We start from the raw sequence: 18,989 nt of genomic DNA, 5'->3' as shown, positions 1-18,989 counted from the left end.
CTCATGGTTATTTTCTGGTTGATGTTGATGGCATGGAAAACCTCATGGAGAAATGTAATTCAAGGTGAGCTTTTCTGAGCCTTTGTCTTAAAGGTGGGGCTTGATTTATTTTCCACTTCCATTGCTCCTTGCACTGCCAGCAGTAAGCTCATAAGTTGATGCTCCTTACTTATTTTACTGTGAGTTGTTTGTCTTTAGAAAGCTTATGGTTTCACCTGAAACAGGTCCTTCTGTTTGTATAGTAAACTGGATTAGAATTTGTCCTACTTGGTGACTCCAGTGACAGAAATAAAAAAGTGAAAATGGCCACAGACCTTTTAAAGTGCAGTATGTTACAGCCCTTTGTTTTCACTGACTTTGTCAGGGTCATAATAAATCCTAAAATGCAAATTCTCTTTTCACTCAAAGAATCTGGCCCTAACAAACTCTGCATCTCTTCAGTAGGGCTTGTAGTCATACAGGCAATAGAGTTCTTCTGGCTTTGGTGTCTGACAAATGAAGCTTCAAACTCTGGATCAGCTTTAAGCACAGTTCTGTCAAATGGGGGTAATTACAGTATCTACTGTCGTGAAGAGGAGCCCTGGTGGTGCAATGGTTACGCATTGGGCTGCAAACCGCAAGGTCAGCATTTTGAGCCCAGCAACTGATTCTTGGGAGAAGGTCTTGGCTTTCAATTCCCATGAACAGTTACAATCTCAGAAACCCACAAGGGCAATTCTGCTGTGCTATGTAAGGTGGCTATGAGTCAGAATTGACTCCATGGCAGTGATTTGGGGTTTTTGTTTGTGCATTTGTCATACAGGTCCAGTGAGCCAGGAGAGAGCATGCCTAGTTATCCAGCAGATAGCCCTATCTTGCCTCCTGGGAGCTGCTGATGGGTTTGAACCACTGACCTTGTATTGCTGGACCTCGAAGGAGCTCAGCAGCGGTTAGGTTATTCCTTACTACTGCTAATAAGATTAGCGAGACGATTGCTTCCTTCTCCAGGAAGCCTCGAGAGGCTTGGGTTCATTTTGCATACACTGCAGGACAGCCATACTGTCTCAAAATTAGCAGAGTATCTGAGCAGACCTGGAGAATGTTAACGCCTTGGTAGGAAATGTAACAGTTTGGATAAAAATGTCCTTTCAGGCTCACATGAATTAATGCAGTAAGAACTCTAGACTTGTTTTCTTTTAAATGAGGATGAATGCTTCATGAATATCCATCACAGGATGCCATCTTTATTTATTTATTTATTTATTTCCCCTTTTGCATTGGGTTTCACTAGCACCCGAATGCCTTGTGCAGCCCTGGTGTGAATTTTGGCTGCTGCTTTCGAAAGGAATCGATTGTGATTCGTAACAGCTAAGTTTCTTTTTTTATCGCGATGCAGGCAGAAATACCTCCAAATTTCATTTTTATGTAGTTGTCAACTGCTGTGCTGTTGCCATGCCGCTGTCCCCAGGGCTTCAACTGTGGTCTTGCCAATGGCTTTTTATGAGGAGGAAATTTGGGGATCTTGAGCTCTTCAGTGCATGACAGTGCCTCGCTTGAGTTGTGTCTCAGGTATCAGCAAGTGACTGGAGTCAGCAGGTGCAAATCTGACTCTGGAATTATGAGCATCTTTATTGAGAATAATGGACACCTCCTGGTGCTTTAAACAGTTTCCAACTTCTTTTATGCTCCTTTCTTGAAAGCATAACTAGGTATTTTTTAAAGGAAGCATACCATCTTGTGAAGCAAACTTGGGCTTTTATAGATTAGACAGGCAGCATCAGTGGTGCAGTGGTTAAGTGCCCAGTGGCTAACCCAAAAGTCTGTGGTTCAAACCCACCAGCTGTTTTGTGGGAGAAATCTGTGACAGTCAGCTGTTGCAGTGTGCTCCCTTGAAGAAGACAGTCTTGGAAACCCCATGGGGGACAGTTTTATTCTGTCTATGAGAAGGAATGAGTAAGAATTGGCTCAGTGGTGCTGGGTTTGGTATATTGGTTTATAAATTAGTTGGAAATAAGCTTTCTTGCTAGGTTGTGCCTACTGGCAGAGACTGTCTTCGTTTTCTTGGAAATCTTGGATTTCAGGAAAAACTGAAATGCAGGCTGAGGGTGTGGCTATGGTGGCACCCAGTGGCTGTTGCGCCACCGGCTTGTTTTAGGTTGAGTCAGATGCCATCGGACATGTACTCAGGGTCTCTGTGCCAGACACACTGCTGGGCCCCGGGCACAGGAGCCCTGCCCTCCCAAGTACCCTGGGAGTGTGAACACCTTATAACATGTGAGGCTCCAGAACTCAGCATGTTGCTAATTGCCTACGTTTTACACTTTAACTTTTGTTCTGCTTGTCATTATGAGCAAAGGTTTCCAGGGTCTTGCCCAGGAATGTTGTAGAGGGTATCACAAGGTGTAGGTGGTTTGCCAAGATGACATTTAAAAGTCCCTTCCCATTGTTAAAGGGGCTTGTAGTGGTTACTTCTTGAGCTGCAAACTACAAGGTCAGCAGTTCAAACCCACCAGCTGCTGCGTAGGAGCAAGACTATTTCTGTAAAGAGTTACAATCTCGGAAACTCAGGGGCAATTCTACCCTGTATTAGAGGGTTGCCATGAGTCAGATTCAATTTGTTGGGAGGGGAGTTTGTGGATTTTTTTTTTTTTGGATGGCATAGTGGGTTGCAAGTTGGGCTGCTAATCACGAGGTCGGTGGTTCAAACTCCCCAGCTTCTCTGAGGGAGAAAGCAAGCCAGAATGAACTACTGCCCAGGATTGTGACATCCTCACAGTTGTCCCCATGCTTGAGCTCAGGTTTTCAGCCACGGTGCCAGTCCACCTAGAGAGGACTTTCTTCTTTTCCACTGCCCCTCTACTGTATCAAATGTGATGTCCTTCTCTAGGGTCTGGTCTCTCCTGACAATATGTCCAAAATACCATATATACTCCTGTATAAGCCGAGTCTTCCCAGCACATTTTAAATGCAGTTTTTGTGGTAAAGTTAGGTGCCCTGACTGAAAGTCGGGTTGGCTTATACTTGAGTATGTGGTATGTAAGACGGAGCCTCACGTTGCCTCTGAGGAGCCACTCTGGTTGTGTTTCTTCCCAGACAGCTTGGCTTGTCGTTTCCTGTATCCTTTTCCAGCTCCATCATTCCAGTGCTTCAATTCTTCTTAGGTCTTTCTTATTCAATGTGCAACTTTAACATGCAGATGAGGCAAGTGAAAATACCACGGTCAGGCGCACCTTAGCCCTCAAAGTAACATTCTTGCTTTTCACTCTAAAGAATCTTGTGCAGATTTACTTAACACAATGCATCATTTGATCTCATCACTGCTGCTTTCGTGAGCCTTCATTGTGGATCCAAGCAAGACAAAATCCTTGACAAACCCAACTCTTTCTCCATTTATCATAATGTTACATGTTGGTTCACTTTGTGAGTCGGGTTCTATCCTGAAGACTACAATCCTTGATCTTAATTGGCACCGTGGCTGAAAGTGCTTCAAGTCCTCGTCACTTTTAGTAAGCAAGGTGGTGCCTTCTGCATAAGGCAGATTGTTAGTAAGCCTTCCTCCAATCTGGAGGCCACATTCGTCTTCCTGTCAGCCGGCTTCGCTGATGATTTGCAAGGCAAACAGCTAAAACAAGCATGGTGAGAAGATAGAACCCTGTCTACGGGAGTGTAAGGCCCTGTCTTCTTGGGGGCCACTGGTGGTTTAGAACAGCTCACCTTGCAGATAGCAGCCCAGTGAATACACCACTAGGACTCCTGCATGATGCTGTGAATTCACCCATGCTTTCTTACCGTTATTTTTTGGTGATGCAGTCGAGTGAATTGCTTACCAATAGTCATTGGTATAGTTTTTGTGACTATACTTAGCCATAGTCTTTGTGACACCGACACAATAATTGGCTGGGCCTATGCAAATAAGATGCTGTGTTTCACCAAGATTGTTGCTTTGGGAAATAAGGTATATGGCACTTGTGATGATTCAAGTTAAATGTCATCTTGGGCCATGATTTGCAGTGGTGTGACAGTTATATAATTATATAATTTGGCAGTTGTACAATGATGTAATCATCCTCTAATTTGTGGTCTGATATAATTATTCTCCATTTTGTGATGTGCCTCTGTGCCTATTGTTATGGAATGAGTTGTGCAATATGTTAATGAGCCAGGGTTAGGGTAGATGTATATTGAGTCACCACCTTACTAGAGGGTGTGACTCAATTCACCACCCATATTCCAGTCATCACTCTGAATACTCTTTCACAGCCTTGCTCAAATAAGAGTTTGCTTGAAAAGTAGTCTTCATTCAGTACAGGCATACCTCGTTTTATTGTGCTTCACTTTACTGAGCTTCACATGTACTGCATCCAGAAAATCTATCAACATGTTTTTTCTAATAGCAATGCTCATTTCATGTCTCTGTTTTATATTTTGATAATTCTCACAATATTTCAAAAATTTTCATAAGGTTATTTGTGTTAGGTGTGAACATAACTTTTATATGCACTGGGAGGCCAGGCGACTCACTTTACTGCGATATTTGCCTTATTACATTGGCTTGGGTATAAATGTGAATGTTCTGGCAGAGTTTATTCGTTTGCTTCTGATCCTGCATGTGGCTTGTCATCATTTGACCCTTGTTCTTGGAACTTGCATCAGCAGCCTATCATCTGACTGCCCCTGTAAGCACACGAATCAGGAGAAGCCTCCAGCCTGCTGCCTGACCCATGAATTTGGGGCTTACCAATCTCCACAACCCCAAGAGTCATTTCCTTGACATTTAGGAGTTCTGTGAAACATTGCAACAAATTACAGAATCCATAGATGGGAGGGAGAATACTGAGGAAAGGAGGAGGAGGAATTGATGTTAGAGATGATGGAGTGGTACAGCAGTTTGGAAAAGTTGGACAGTTCTGACATCTTTAAGCTCGCCTTATAGGAACTAGCTTTTTGTTGATACTTGTGAAAAAAATTTTATTAATGCAGCATATAAATGTTTATAAAATACTAACATAAGCCCTCTTAAACCTGGGCAGTGTCGGGTAAGAGTTGGACTGCTAACCATCGAGGTTGGAGGTTCAAACTTACTAGCTGATCCACAAGGAGAAAGATAAGAGGCTAGGTGCTACAAAAAAGATTCACAGCCTCAGAAACCTTAGGCGTATGTTGTTGTGATGTGCAATCACGTCAGCTCCGACCCTTATACACAACAGAATGAAACACTGCATGGTCTCATGTCATCTTCACAATTGTTACTATGCCTCAGCCCAGTCATTCAGCCACTGTGGCAGTTCATCTTGTCAAGGGTTTTCCTCTTTTTTGTGGCTCCTCCACTTTACCAAACATGATGTCCTTCTCCAGGCACTGGTCTCTCCTGACAATGTATGATGAAATCTTGCCACCCTTGCCTCTAAGGGTCACTCTTCTAATCCTGTACTTCTTCCAAGACCGATCTCTTTGTCCTTTTAGTAATACGTTTGCACCAGTTCTTCTTCTTCTATGATGCAATGGGGAATACCATGACTATGGAACACCCTAGTCCTTAAAGTAACATCTCTTTGCGCTTCACTACTACAGAGGTCTTATGTAACAGATTTCCCCAATGCAATGCATCTTTTGATGACTGCTTCTTCCATGTGCATTGATTGTAGATCCAAGTGCAGACAAAATCCTTGACAGCTTCAACACTGGTCCAGTTGTGATGCTTTTGGTCCTACTTATATTGAAGTTGTAATCCATACTGAAGGCAACAATCCTTGATCTTCATCTGCAGGGCTTCAAGTCCTCACTTTCAGCAAGCAAGGGTGTGTCATCTTCACACTGCAGGTGGTTAATAAGCCTTCCTCCAAGTCTGATTCCGCACTCTACTTCGTGTAATCCAGTTTCACTGATGATTTGCTCAGGATATAGATTGAACAAGTATGGTGAGAAGATAGGATACAACCCTGCTCGATACCTTTGCTCATTTTAAACTATATTGTATTCCCTTGTTCTGTTTGCACAGCTGCCTCTTAATGCTTGTACAAGTTCCGAATGAGCACAATGAAGTGTTTTGGAATCGCTGATTCTTCTCAAGCTTATCCACAGTTGATGCGGCCCACACAATTGAATGCCTTAGCATAGTTAATAAAACACAAGTAAATGTCTTTCTGGTGTTCTCTGCTTTGAGCAAAGATCCCTCTGACATCCACAATGATAACCCTTGTTCCATGTCCTCTTCTGAATCATATTCTTAAGAGTATACTGACATCAAGTGGAAAATGCATACCTTGCTACTTTATAAGTATGCAACAGCTTTAGAGAGTCTAGCAGGTATAATTAGCATTAGCTGGATGTTTGTTTTATGTGAACCTGTAGTGTTATACATACAGGCTCACTCACTGCCATTGCATGGATACTGAAACATAACAACCTTATAGGACAGTGTAGAACTGCCCTGGTGGGTTTCTGAGACTCCTACCTTGGTTGCTTAGTGATTTATCCTCCTTTTGAGGCTCCATCAGCAGGGGAGTGGAAAACACCCCCACCCACGACTTCTTGGGCAGCCAAGGCATTGTACTCCATTCTTGAGGTATTCCGCAGTGGATAGAGGCACCTTCGAGGTTTCACGCACCCTATTAGGGTCTGTACCTTTCTCCACATCTGCAGGTTGCACATGAGAAGCATGCTCAGTTCCCGTTTACTTCCAGTTTCAAGCCTGACTGCCCCCTGGCCACACTTAGCTGTCCTTATAGGTTTTAGTAGAGCCTTGCACTTTGATTTGGCCCCGGGAGGGGGAAGCACTTTCAGGGGAAGATACAGAGAGTGTAATTGAAATAGAAATCTCTCTCGGAGTTGCTAGCCCAGACACTTTCTGAAACTAATTTTTTTATGGGAGTAGAAAACACCTGTCTTTCTTTGGTGGAGGGGGCAATGGTTTTGAACTGGTGACCTTGCAGTTAGCAGTCCAACTTGTAACCACTATGCCACCAGGGCTCCTTATGAATAAGGACAGTCACTGCCTTTTTGACTCTTGCTCACACTTAGTTGGTAATGATTGACTGGTATCTGTTGACCCTTCTTAAGATCAGCCGTTTGTTATATCATGGTCAGTTGGTTTTCCTGTCTTTGTGAAGTTGGCATTCTTTTTTATTTTTAGTGACCTCTGGAAGCTGGGTTGGGGGAATCGTCCCCTGGCTTGTTGCTTCACTGAGCAGCAGCTCATAGTTGTGATGCTTGGAGCATGTTGATACAGCTTTCTTTTCCCTTTGGTAGCTTTTTCTGAGTGGAATCTTAGAAAGATTCCAAACGGCTTTACTTACTTACCTTATTGTCAGAAGATCGATCTTGCATCAGATCTTGTTTTCCTTTTTAAAGCATGCTTGCATGTGTACTTCTAGTACCTCTCTCCTTCCAGGTTCCTTCAGGCCCTTGGGAGGAGTTTCCCAGGCTGGCTTGAGTAGTTTGATTGACAGTCCCACTTCCTTGCAGCTGTGTCCAGAGTGCCTCACTGTGTAAGTGGCCTCTCCCCTCTGGTTGCCCAGTGTGTCTTTACTCCTCAGCATGCGTGTTTTTCCCCTAGAGCTGCTTGCTCTCCACACCTCACAACATGCCTTGCCCCTGGGCTCTGCTGGTGGCATTGGCTTAGCCTTGTCTGTTGTCCTTGAGTGATTTCAGTCTCGGCTTCCTTGCTGCTGGGTACCCCCTCACAGTTTGTTCTGGCTCTTTGAATACCTGTCTCTGGACTGCTTTGAATTCTGCTGAACTTAGACTGAATGCTGTGTCTGCTTGGCAGCATCTGCTCTCTCTGACTTTCACCTTCAAACACCAAAAGGACCGGTTACCTGAGACCTAGATCAGTGATCTCTAATTAATTGAGACATTAGTAGTGAAAGGTAGCTTTTTATTTAAAACAGGTAAAATGAGCCCAGGTAAGAGACTATGACGTGAAAAGGGATAAGAGCTGTGAATGTTGACAACAGATTGCACTTCTGCAGGAGGCCCACCTGGGACTTTCCTCTGCCCACAGCCATTACCTCTGTTAGTGATTTTGATCTGGAAAAGAGGGTGCAGTGTCCTTTTCTGCACTGCCACCACCCTCTTCACGGAGGAAGGAGCAGGAAGCTCTGGGCAGCAGAATGAGGAGGATGTTTACCACCAGCCCTGCCTCATCACAGCCTACTGCCACAGGGCAGGAGTGTAATCAGGCCTGCATTCTGCCTTTTCCTCAACTCTTGCCTACTTCCCTCTCCTGGTCCTGCTATTTCCCCAGCTCAAAACAAACAGGATGACCGGGGGTTTGGATGGGCAAACTTTGGAACAGCTCTGGGAAAGCCAGCTTCTTGGATTCTTAGTTTCCTTACCTCTAAAATGGATTAATATCAAACCAAACTCACTGCCATCCAGTCAGTGCTGACTCACAGCAACCCCCTGTGGGTTTCTGAGACTGGAACTGTTGATGGGAGTAGAAAGCCCAGTCTTTCTCCCACGGAGTTGTGGGTGGTTTAGATCTGCTGACCATGTGGATTGCAGCCCAACCCATAACTACTACACATGCTTTATGAGGGGAAGTCAAGAGGCTTCAGTGAAATATGTGCAGGTAATGCTTGGTTACAAATGTCCCCGTATAGGACAACTCCTACTTGCCCTTTAGCATTATGTAACGTTGGCCTCACTTTGAATGGATGGAACCACCTGCTACTCAAAACAAATAGTTCATTTCAGTTATATTCATTTGCTACACGTACATCTTTTCTTGCATAAAGTAAGACTAAATAAGAACCACATGAACCTGTTCCGACTTGCCTACAAAATCTTAAACATGCAGTTCGAACCCAGGACTGCCTGCAATACACAAAAAGCCTTTTTAGCATGTCCAGCATACACTAGGTGCTCAGTCAGTGGTCATTATTAATGAGGATGGAGAACGTTCTTGAATAAAGGGGAAAGGGTAAGGAGGGAGGTGGCTGTGGTCCCCTTTTATGAGTGCTGAGGTTGGTATTGGGGGTGCATGGACAAAGGGAAGTGGACAGAGGTCAAGACTACCCACATCAGAGGTGGTCCTTACCAGAATGCACCCTGGAGAACAACACTGGTGGAGGGAGTTTTATCTAGTCACACTGAAGGTTATATATGAGGTGAATCCTTCTATGGCTATGAAATTATTCAGGCTTTCTAAAGGGAGAAATAAGTTAAAGCAGGGTTTTCTCTTGGTCAAAAGAGCAGAGGAGGATCATGAAGAAATGGAACTAACATTTTGAAGTTCCCTGACAGAATCCTGCCCCCCTCCCCATGTGTGGGGTGTGTTAAAAAGTATTTCACATTCTTAATCAGAGTATATGTCTGAAAAACAAAATAAGTATTGTTAAAGTAAGTATTAATGGCACCAAAGAATAATATCTAGCTTACATAAGCTTGGCTTTTAAAATAAAAGGTAGCAGTGTAAATTTCTAGTGTGAGGACATCTTCTGGCTAATGTGACAAAAAAAACCCCTCATGATTAATATGCTGAATTAAGGACTACTGATTCAGATGTTTTTAGTGAGTGAAATAATCAAATTCGTAATTGTTTGCTGAAGCAGCTGAAACCTTAATGTAAATGAAAACTAATATAAATCACTACTCTGCATTCTCAAAAATGAATCCCATTCCCAGATCTCTCAGAGTTGGGAAGGATCTACATTAAGCCTGTGTCAAACTGCAAGACAGGGACTCTTACTCATTTTGAATTCCCTTCAGTGTACATGTGAGAGGTTGATATTGAATAAATATTCCCTATAAAATGTAGGAAAATAATTTAAATCCCAAGTCAGAATGGCAATTTAGTGGTTGAAATTAAATCTAATACTTGAAGCACATGACAAAAGGCTAATTTCTTTAATTTGCAAAGTGCTGTGACAATTCAATAAAAGGCAAATGTGGGGGAAGGATATGAATAGGGAGTTTAAAGGAAAAACTTACCCAAATTGCCACTAAACCTGGGAAAAGATAATTAGCCTCACTTATAATTAAATAAATACACATCAAAACAATAGGAATATTTTTTCACTTAACAATTTTGCAAAACTGAGCGTGTTTAATACTGTTGGCAGTTAGTTACAGGTGGCAGCAAGCATTCCATGTGCTGCTGGTGAAAGGGTACTTGCTGCCATCTTTTGGAGGAAAGTTTGGCAATGTTGATTGAAATGAAACTGATCCTGTACCTCCTGTGGGAGGAGTTGAAGCTACACACTTACCCCAAAAAGCCAAGATGCCCAACATTACATATGGTCATTTGATATTTGTAAGGAAAACTAGTGGCACAGTAGTTAAAGCACTCAGTTACCAACTGAAGGCTCTGGTTTGCACCCTGCAGCTGCTGTGTGAGAGAAAGATGTGACAGTCTACTCCTGTAAAGATTACAGCCTTGAAAGCCCTGAGGGCGCAATTCTAACTGTTCTACAGGATTTCTGAGTCAGAGCCTATTGGGTTTTTGGATGTGATATGTTTCTAATGAGACCTGGTTGCATAGTGGACTACTCACCTGTTAACTGCAACATTAGTGGTTCAAACCTACCAGCCCCTCTGTGGGAGAAAGCTGTTTCTCCCACAAAGATTTAGAGTCTTGGGAACCCAGGGGGGCAGTTCTCTTGTGTCTTACAGGGTCATTATGAGTCAAAATTAATTCCATAGTTGAGTAAAATGGAAATTGAGGAGCCCTGGTGGTGTAGTGTATTACAAATTGGGCTGCTTACTTCAAGGTCAGCAGTTCAAATCCACTGGAGAAAGACCAGGCTTTTTGCTTCTGTAAAGTTTAATAGCCTTGGAAACCCAAAGGGGCAGTTCTACTCTGTCCTCTAGGGTCACTCAATGACAGTGGGTAGTGGCTATTTATATTGTTTTCTGATTTTGTTATCAATTGGGAACTAAGTGAATTATGACACAGCCATCCATGAAATACTATAAAACTGAGAAAGATAATGAGATAGCTGGGTACATGCTGCTATGGAAAGATCTTAAAGGTATGTTAAAGTACAAAAAACCAAGTGCAAAACAGTTTTTCCTGGTAGATGTTTATAATTTTCTCTGAAAGAATACCTAAAATCTCTCACTCCCGATAGTCTTTGTGAAGAAGTACTGAGGATGGTATTGGGGAGGAGTTTTATTACTCATTGTCTACTTTTGCCTCCAAGGATATTGAAGTTCTATTATATGCGAGGAAGTTTCAAAAAAGTTCATAGACAGAGAGTCGTCTTTGCCGCCTGCTCAAGCTGGCGGTTCTGTGCGGTACCGTCCTTGTGTCCGGCTTGGCCAGCACCATGTGCGCTTCCTGTGACGATTGGCGCTGCGCGCGCTCCATGCACAAGTTTTCTGCTAAGGACATCAATGGGCGCATGGTGAACCTGGACAAGTACAGGGGTTTTGTGTGCATTGTAACCAACGTAGCCTCCCAATGAGGCAAAAAGGACATAAAGTACACTCAGCTCGTCGACCTGCACGCCCGCTGTGCTGAGTGCAGTGTGAGGATCCTCGCTTTCCCCTGCAACCAGTTTGGGAGGCAGGATCCAGGGAGTAATGCCGAGATTAAAGAGTTCGCTGCCGGCTGTAATGTCAAATTCAATGTGTGCAGCAAGGTCTGCGTGAATGGCGACGACGCCCACCTGCTGTGGAAGTGGATGAAAGTCCAGCCTAAGGGCCGGGGCATCCTGGGGAACGCCATCAACTGGAACTTCACCAAGTTCCTCATGGACAAGAACGGATGTGTGGTGTGGTATGGCCCCATGGAGGAGCCCTTGGTGATCGAGAAGGACCTGCCCTGCTACCCCTAGTCCAACAAGCTCTGCCCCAATCCACTGCCCTGTGTACCTGGACTCTTTCCCCCCTAACGCCCTATCCATGGTGGCCTGCCTGCAAACCATCCCGCTGGTGGGGCAGCCCCGAGAACCCAGTGTGCACCTCTGCCTGCCAGAGAAGTCCCCAGGCCGCGCCAGCCCCTCTGCTTTGTGGGAATAAAACATTCAAATTGGAGAGGGAAAAAAAAGTTCATAGACAAATGGAAAAGATAATGGAGTTTTCCTATGAAGATTTTTTTCTTTTTATTTTCCTTTAAAAGATGAAATTCAATCAAATATAACTTAAGTGTCAGCCTATTGACATTCTATGCAGGGTAGAAAAAAATGCCTACAGTAAACCAGTGAGAGAGAGAACCCAGGCTGTGGAACTGCCTGCCCATAGATAAAAGGGAGAAAGGATCCAATTGGAACTTTAGATCCCTCTCTACAGGGGCTTCTGCCTCCCTTTCCCTTTGTCTCAGGACCACTGAGCCTGATAAATCAGGGCATTGGGTGTAAAACTTGTGATTAATGATGTCTTTCACTCCTTTTAGTCTGGTAATGTGCCTAGAACTTAAATTAACTGCAAATGCACTATGTGTCAGCCTTTTAGAAGCTTGCTCCAGTGTTGCTTGTTAGCAGCTTTGGGGGAGGAGTCTTTGAATCTTTTTGTCACTGCCAGAAGGAAGTGTTAATGTAAGGAGAGGGGAGTGAAGTACTTCCTTTCTTGTTTTTCCGGAAGCATGGGATCCCTTTCATAGGTGCCATCATGGTGTTCAGTTTTCTCCGCAGTGGGTTTTCTTTCAAGTGTGTGGTTGCCTACTTGTCTTCAAGACAAAAAGCCAAGCAGGAAGTCTCACTGTGAAGCTGGGTTCAGTTTTACAGACTTTGTCAGAAATGCTTTATTGCTCTGCTTTCCCTCCTGTTGTTTTGCCCAGAACAGCTGCACCTTTTGAAAAAAATCACAACCCACCTTCCTTTTTGCCCTTTCATTGAAAAGGTCCCCTATTAAAAATAAATAAATAAATAAATAAAAAGAAAAGGCCCCCATTACTTTTGTGTTAATCCAAATACTTTTCTGAATAGGTAGCAGTTGAGGGCTTGTTAGGTACTGCCTAGACATATATTCCTCATAACAATCCTATCAGGCAAGCGTATTGTCTCCATTTCATAGGTGCCTTGGGAGCCCTGCTGAAGACACAGGCTGCTGATCTCCCTGAAGATTACACAAGAAAACCCTGTGGGGCAATTCTGCTCTGTAACACATGGGCCACCATGAAGTGAAACTGGCCCAGTGACATCTGCTTATTATCCCATTTTAAAGATGTAACAGACTTGGGAAGGTTATAAACTACTTACTCAAGGTTTTACAGAAGGAAAGTAGCTAGCATTTGAACCTAGATCTGACTCCAAGTTGATACTTAGGATTTTTGGCATGCCTCTGGCTTCATCTTTTAAAACCAATTGAGATGTTTTTAAATCTTTGAAGTATTGTGTTATATCCGGGTGGTTCAAAAAGACTTAGTGGAAACTAATAGGCCTTTTGGTTTCCCTCCCCGAAGATGGTCAAGGCCATTTGCTTTTTGAATGTCTCTCTCCAGAAATACTCTTTGTGTATCCATACTCTCTCTGAGTATGTATAGGTTTACAAAGTGGTGTGTATTTTCATAGTTTGAAACAAATAACACACATATGAAGGGCCTTTAAAAAGTTCATGAAAAACTGGAATTGAAAAATAGTGAAATTTTTCCATGAACTTAATTTGAACCCCCTTCATACTCTGTTCTGCACCTCACCTTTTTGATATAGCAGTACATTGTGGTGATTGCTTCCTACCAGTATTGAAAGATCTTAATTAATTCTGGGGAGTTGTATACGTAGTCTTTGGAGTCTGCTGGGGTAGTGGTTATCTTTGGGCTGCTACCAGCAAGGTCAGCAGTTCAAACCACTAGCTGATCCCAAGGAGAAAGACTAGGTCTTCTATACCTGTAAAGAGTTACAGTCTGGGACCTGGACAGGGGCCATTCTATCCTGTCTTGTGGTTGTTATGAGTTGGAATCAACTCGACTCGATGGCAGTGAGTGATAGTAGTCTTTAGTATAGATACACCATGGTTTATTAACCAGCCTTCTCGTCTCAAATTTAGTTAGTTTATAATGTTTCATTGTAATCAACAATGATTCAGTAAATTCCTAGAACTGAAATTGCTTAATCAAAGGAGATGAGCATTTACATAGTATTGATGGATGTTACTAAATTGCCTCCAAAATATTTGTACCCGTTAGTGCAGTGCGTAAGCGTGTGGCTGCTAATGGAAAGGTCGAGGTTCAAAGCCACCCAGCGGCTCTGAGAGAGAAGAACCAGGGATCTGCTCTCGTAACGATAGTCTAGTGAAGCCCGTCGGGTTGGGTTACTCTGTCACATAGGGTCAGTAGGAGTTGCAGTCGACCTGATAGCACACAAGAGCAACAACGAGGAATTTAAGACTATCTGTTGTCACTCCAAGTACTATCTATTCATCATAGAAAGTTTGAAAAGCAGAGCCACAAAGGAAGTAAAAATCATCTTTAACTTTACATTAATGTATTATCTCATCTGTACACACACAGATAAATGGAGGTTTCAAACAACTCATGGAAAAGTTCTATTAGCTTTTAATTCGATTTTTCCACAAATGTTTTAAAACCCCTTTTAACTTCTTAGAAGTATCCTCCTTCTGTTGTTTACTGATTTTTGAACAGCTTTAGTAAGGACAATGTCAAGTCTTAAAAGCCACCCATTTTAAATAGAAAATTCCCTGATGTTTAATAGATGTATAGTTGTGTAACCATTGCATTATTTTTATTTATAGAACATGTTTTAATTTTTAAGTTTATTAACATTTCATGCACATACAATTCAGTGATTTAAATATATTAAAGAGAGTTGTGCATTCATCACTACAATCAGTTTTAGAGCATTTTCTTTATTCTTATATCCATTATTATTAGCTTCCCATTTCCCCCAACCTCACCTGTCATAAACCTAAGAAAAGCGTACCAAAAAATAACAAAATAAAATATAGAAAAACTTAATTCTAAAAGATATCAGGAAGTAATAAAAGCTAGAGCAAGTTCTTAGAGGCTTAAACGAACAGCTATCTAAGGGAAATATCAGCTAAGTCCACATTGAGGAAGCATGCCAACTTATGTGGTCAAAGAATTCATAATAATAGTATTTCATTATCAGATGGGGATCATATTAGAGCTTAAATTCTGAGCACCCTAGTTTGTAAAAGGCTATGGATGGCAGTGACAGCCCCAAATCTATTTGCTTAGTTCCCAAATAGATTAAACTTCTATTTAATTCTTTCTGATCTGATAACTAACCAAGGGAGTAGATAATCTTGCCTTTAGGCAGAGTACCTTGGACAGTAGAATACCTCTACCCCTCTCCAGCTAACTGAGGGAGGGGCAGTTTCTCTTTGGGGCTTACACCCAGGTATAGCAAAGCCCTACAACCAAGCTTTATACCTGCTTCCTGCCTTGGTTGGAAGGCCCTGGACAATCCTGTAAGCCCTTCTATCTAACATAACGTATGTGTCCCAATCAGGATCCTGTTCCAGCTTCTGTAGTCTCGTCTGTGATTGTATTGATCTGCCACCAATCATGAAATTGTGACACGTTCTTTTGTTCCATGCCTTATTTAACTAGAATACTGACTGAATCCTTGGACGCCATTTGACCTTGTGCTAATGGCATCCCTCGTCTAGATGATGTGTCTGTGTCTTTGTGCTGGCTTTGTCTCTTTTAAGACTTAATAAATGTTCTCCTTAACATTTTTTAAAGGTGGGTCAAAAGGGAACACAATTGGTAGATGATAAATTTTAACTAAGCTACATCTGCAGTAATCCACTTTCCAGTACATTCTGTCTGGGGACAAGAATATTCCACATCCTTGGTCAGTGAAATTCAGTGGGGGGGGTTCTATAATGGACTTTGGGCTTTCACTGCCATCCATACCCTTCTGCAAGGAGGGAGCTCAGAATTTAAGCTCTAATACAGTCCCTCCTCTGATCATGGATGTTTAAAATTAATAATCCATGATCACACTCTCTGGTGTGCTTCTTCCATTCAGCTGACACCTCACTTAGATGGCTGCTATTTTTTTTAAAAAACATTTTATTAGGGGCTCATACAACTCTTATCACAATCCATGCATATACATATATCAATTGTATAAAGCACATCTGTACATTCTTTGCCCTAATCATTTTCTTTTCTTTTTTTACATTTTATTAGGGACTCATACAACTCTTATCACAATCCATACATATACATACATCAATTGTATAAAGCACCTCCATATATTCCCTGCCCCAATCATTCTCAAAGCATTTGCTCTCCACTTAAGCCCTTTGCATCAGGTCCTCTTTTTTTCCCCCTCCCTCCCCGCTCCCCCCTCCCTCATGTGTCCTTGGTAATTTGTACATCATTATTTTGTCATATCTTGCCCTATCTGGAGTCTCCCTTCCCCCCTTTCTCTGCCGTCCCTCTCCCAGGGAGGAGGTCACATGTGGATCCTTGTAATCAGTTCCCCCTTTCCAACCCACTCACCCTACACTCTCCCAGCACCGCCCCTCACACCCTTGGTCCTGAAGGTATCATCCATCCTGGATTCCCTGTGCCTCCAGCCCTCATATGTACCAGTGTACAACCTCTGCCCTATCCAGCCCTGCAAGGTAGAATTCGGATCATGCCCATCTCCTCTCCTAAACCCCTCTATGAGGGGATCTCCATTGGCTGACACTTGGGCCTTGGGTCTCCACTCTGCGCTTCCCCCTTCATTCAATATGGTATATATATATATATATGCACACATACACATTATATATACACACATATATCTACATATATTCTATTTTTTTGCATGATGCCTTATACCTGGTCCCTTGGGCACCTCGTGATTGCACTGGCTGGTGTGCTTCTTCCATGTGGGCTTTTTTGCTTCTGAGCTAGATGGCTGCTTGTTCACCTTCAAGCCTTTAGGACCCCAGACACTATCTCTTTTGATAGCCGGGCACCATCAGCCTTCGTCGCCACATTTGCTTATGCACCCATTTGTCTTCAGCGATCCTATCATGGAGGTGTGCAGCCAATGATAAGATGATTTTTTGTTCTTTGATGAGATGGCTGCTTATTTTAAGACAAGCTTTTAACAACCCCGATGTTATTCTTTGTGATAGCTGGGCACCATCTAATTTCTCCACCACACTTTACTGTTATCTGTTTTAAAGTAAGCTTATCAATTTTTTGAGAAATGATATAAATACTATCCATGGGATGTTTGGTAGTTCTAGTAATATAATTTACCTGTGGTGTTGAATTTAAAGTACTACAGTAGAATATCAGACCTCGACGCTAATCCATTCTAGAAGGGGCGTTGAGACGCGATGTAGTCGAGGTCCAAATTAATTTTTCTCCTAAGAAGTAACTGAAAACGGATGAATCCATTCTCAACCACCAAGTTTTTACTCTAATCTTGCCTTTTTATATGAAACATTACACAGAAATTTCAAAGTAAATAAGTTCAGAGTTAAAAATATACTTTAAATAAGAAACACATTTTAAAGGTTTTTAACAACTATAGTATGGTCTGGTCCATACCTTGAGATTGATGAGGATCTGGATCTGTGGACACGGATGTGGAGAAGGAGGTAGGGGAGGAGTCATTGTTTGGAAGAGGCGTCCCCTTCCATAAAATCGATTGAAAGCTGCTTTTCAGAAGTTTTTTTCTCTCCTTTACCTTTTTTCACTAGGACCTGGCTGGCTTTCTCTAAAAAATAGAAAAAATCTGTCTAATATGATCTGCTGTTGGTGTTTCCTTAGCTGTTTTCCAAAAGATTTTATTAAATTATCATCAACAATGTCAACACGGTTAACCAGCTCCTTATCATGATGATTCTTTTAAAAAATTTTCTTAAGACTCATTTTTAATCTAAAAACAGTACAAAAGGCCACAAAAAGTAAGAAAATTGAAGCAAAACGCTTGGAACACAGCTGCAAAAGGTTTAAGCAATGCACACTAACAATGCCAATTAACGCCGAGTGACCAAAATATGAACTGCTTTTTCTTACTATAATCACAGGCGTTGGGTCAAATTCCGATGTTTTGTTCCAGCTCCAATGCAAAATTTTCTCGACATTTTGTGTTGAAATCCAATTCTGTCGATTATTGCTGCAGTTAAGTATTGGGATTCTACTGTATTGATATATATATGTATATATATATGAAAGCTTTTTAGACTAAAATACATGAATTGTTGACTTAAAGATTAAAAACTTAGTCACTGAACACTGTTTAAGAAAACAATGAGGTTTGGATATTAGGCAACGTTGCAGGACTAAGACATGTCATAAATATCAAAGAAAGTATGTAAATAGAAAATATGTGGTAGTCTTAAGTTGCCAAAGTCCAGTGACTTCCATATACACGACCTTGGTATAGCAGTTGAATGCTGCTTGTCTTTTTCTATATTTAAAAAATACTTTTATTGGGGACTCTTACATCTCATATCATAATCTATTCATCCAGTGTGTCAAGTACATTTGCACATATGCCGCTATCATCATTTTCAAAGCATCCTCTTCCCACTTGAGCCCCAGATATCAGCGCCCTATTTCTTCCCCTCCATCCCCCGTCTGTCATCCCTCACGAACGCTTGATAAGTTATAGATTGTTATTTCCATATCTTATATTGTCCTCTGTTGCCCCTCACCCACTTTTCCATTATTTGTCCCCCTGGGAAGGGGTTCTAGGTTGATCATTGTGATTGAGCCCCCCTTTCATTTCCCACTCTTCCCTAATCCTCCTGGTATCTCTGTTCTCATTGTTGGCCCTGAGGAATTTATCTATCCTAGATTCCCTCTTATCTGTAGCAGTGTGCATGCTCTGGTCTAATCCGATTTGTAAGATAGAATTGAGGTCATGATAGTGGGGGGGGGGGGGAAGCACCAAAGACCTAGAGGAAAGTTGTGTGTTTCATCAGTGCTATACTGCACCCTGACTGACTCATCTCTTCCATGTGAACCCTGTGTGACGGGATGTCCAGTTGTCTACAGATGGGCATTGGGTCTCCACTCTGTGCCCCGCTCCCCAACCCCATTCACATTGGGTATGATTTTTGTTCTGGGTCTTAGATGCCTGATACCTGATCCCATTAACACTTCATGATCACACGGGCTGGTG

The 18,989-nt window shown here is 42.3% G+C and overlaps 1 protein-coding gene and 1 pseudogene across 1 annotated transcript in view; both read left to right on the top strand.

The window, feature by feature from the left end:
* The window catches only part of ZBTB34 (zinc finger and BTB domain containing 34), a 38,749-nt gene that overhangs the window by 3,095 nt on the left and 16,665 nt on the right, over positions 1-18,989 (top strand). The window lies entirely within an intron of this gene.
* LOC142458046 (phospholipid hydroperoxide glutathione peroxidase pseudogene) lies at positions 11,139-11,868 on the top strand (annotated as a pseudogene).

Source organism: Tenrec ecaudatus, chromosome 10 (assembly GCF_050624435.1).
Source record: "Tenrec ecaudatus isolate mTenEca1 chromosome 10, mTenEca1.hap1, whole genome shotgun sequence".
NCBI lineage: Eukaryota > Metazoa > Chordata > Mammalia > Afrosoricida > Tenrecidae > Tenrec > Tenrec ecaudatus.
This window is presented reverse-complemented; position numbering and strand designations above follow the sequence as displayed.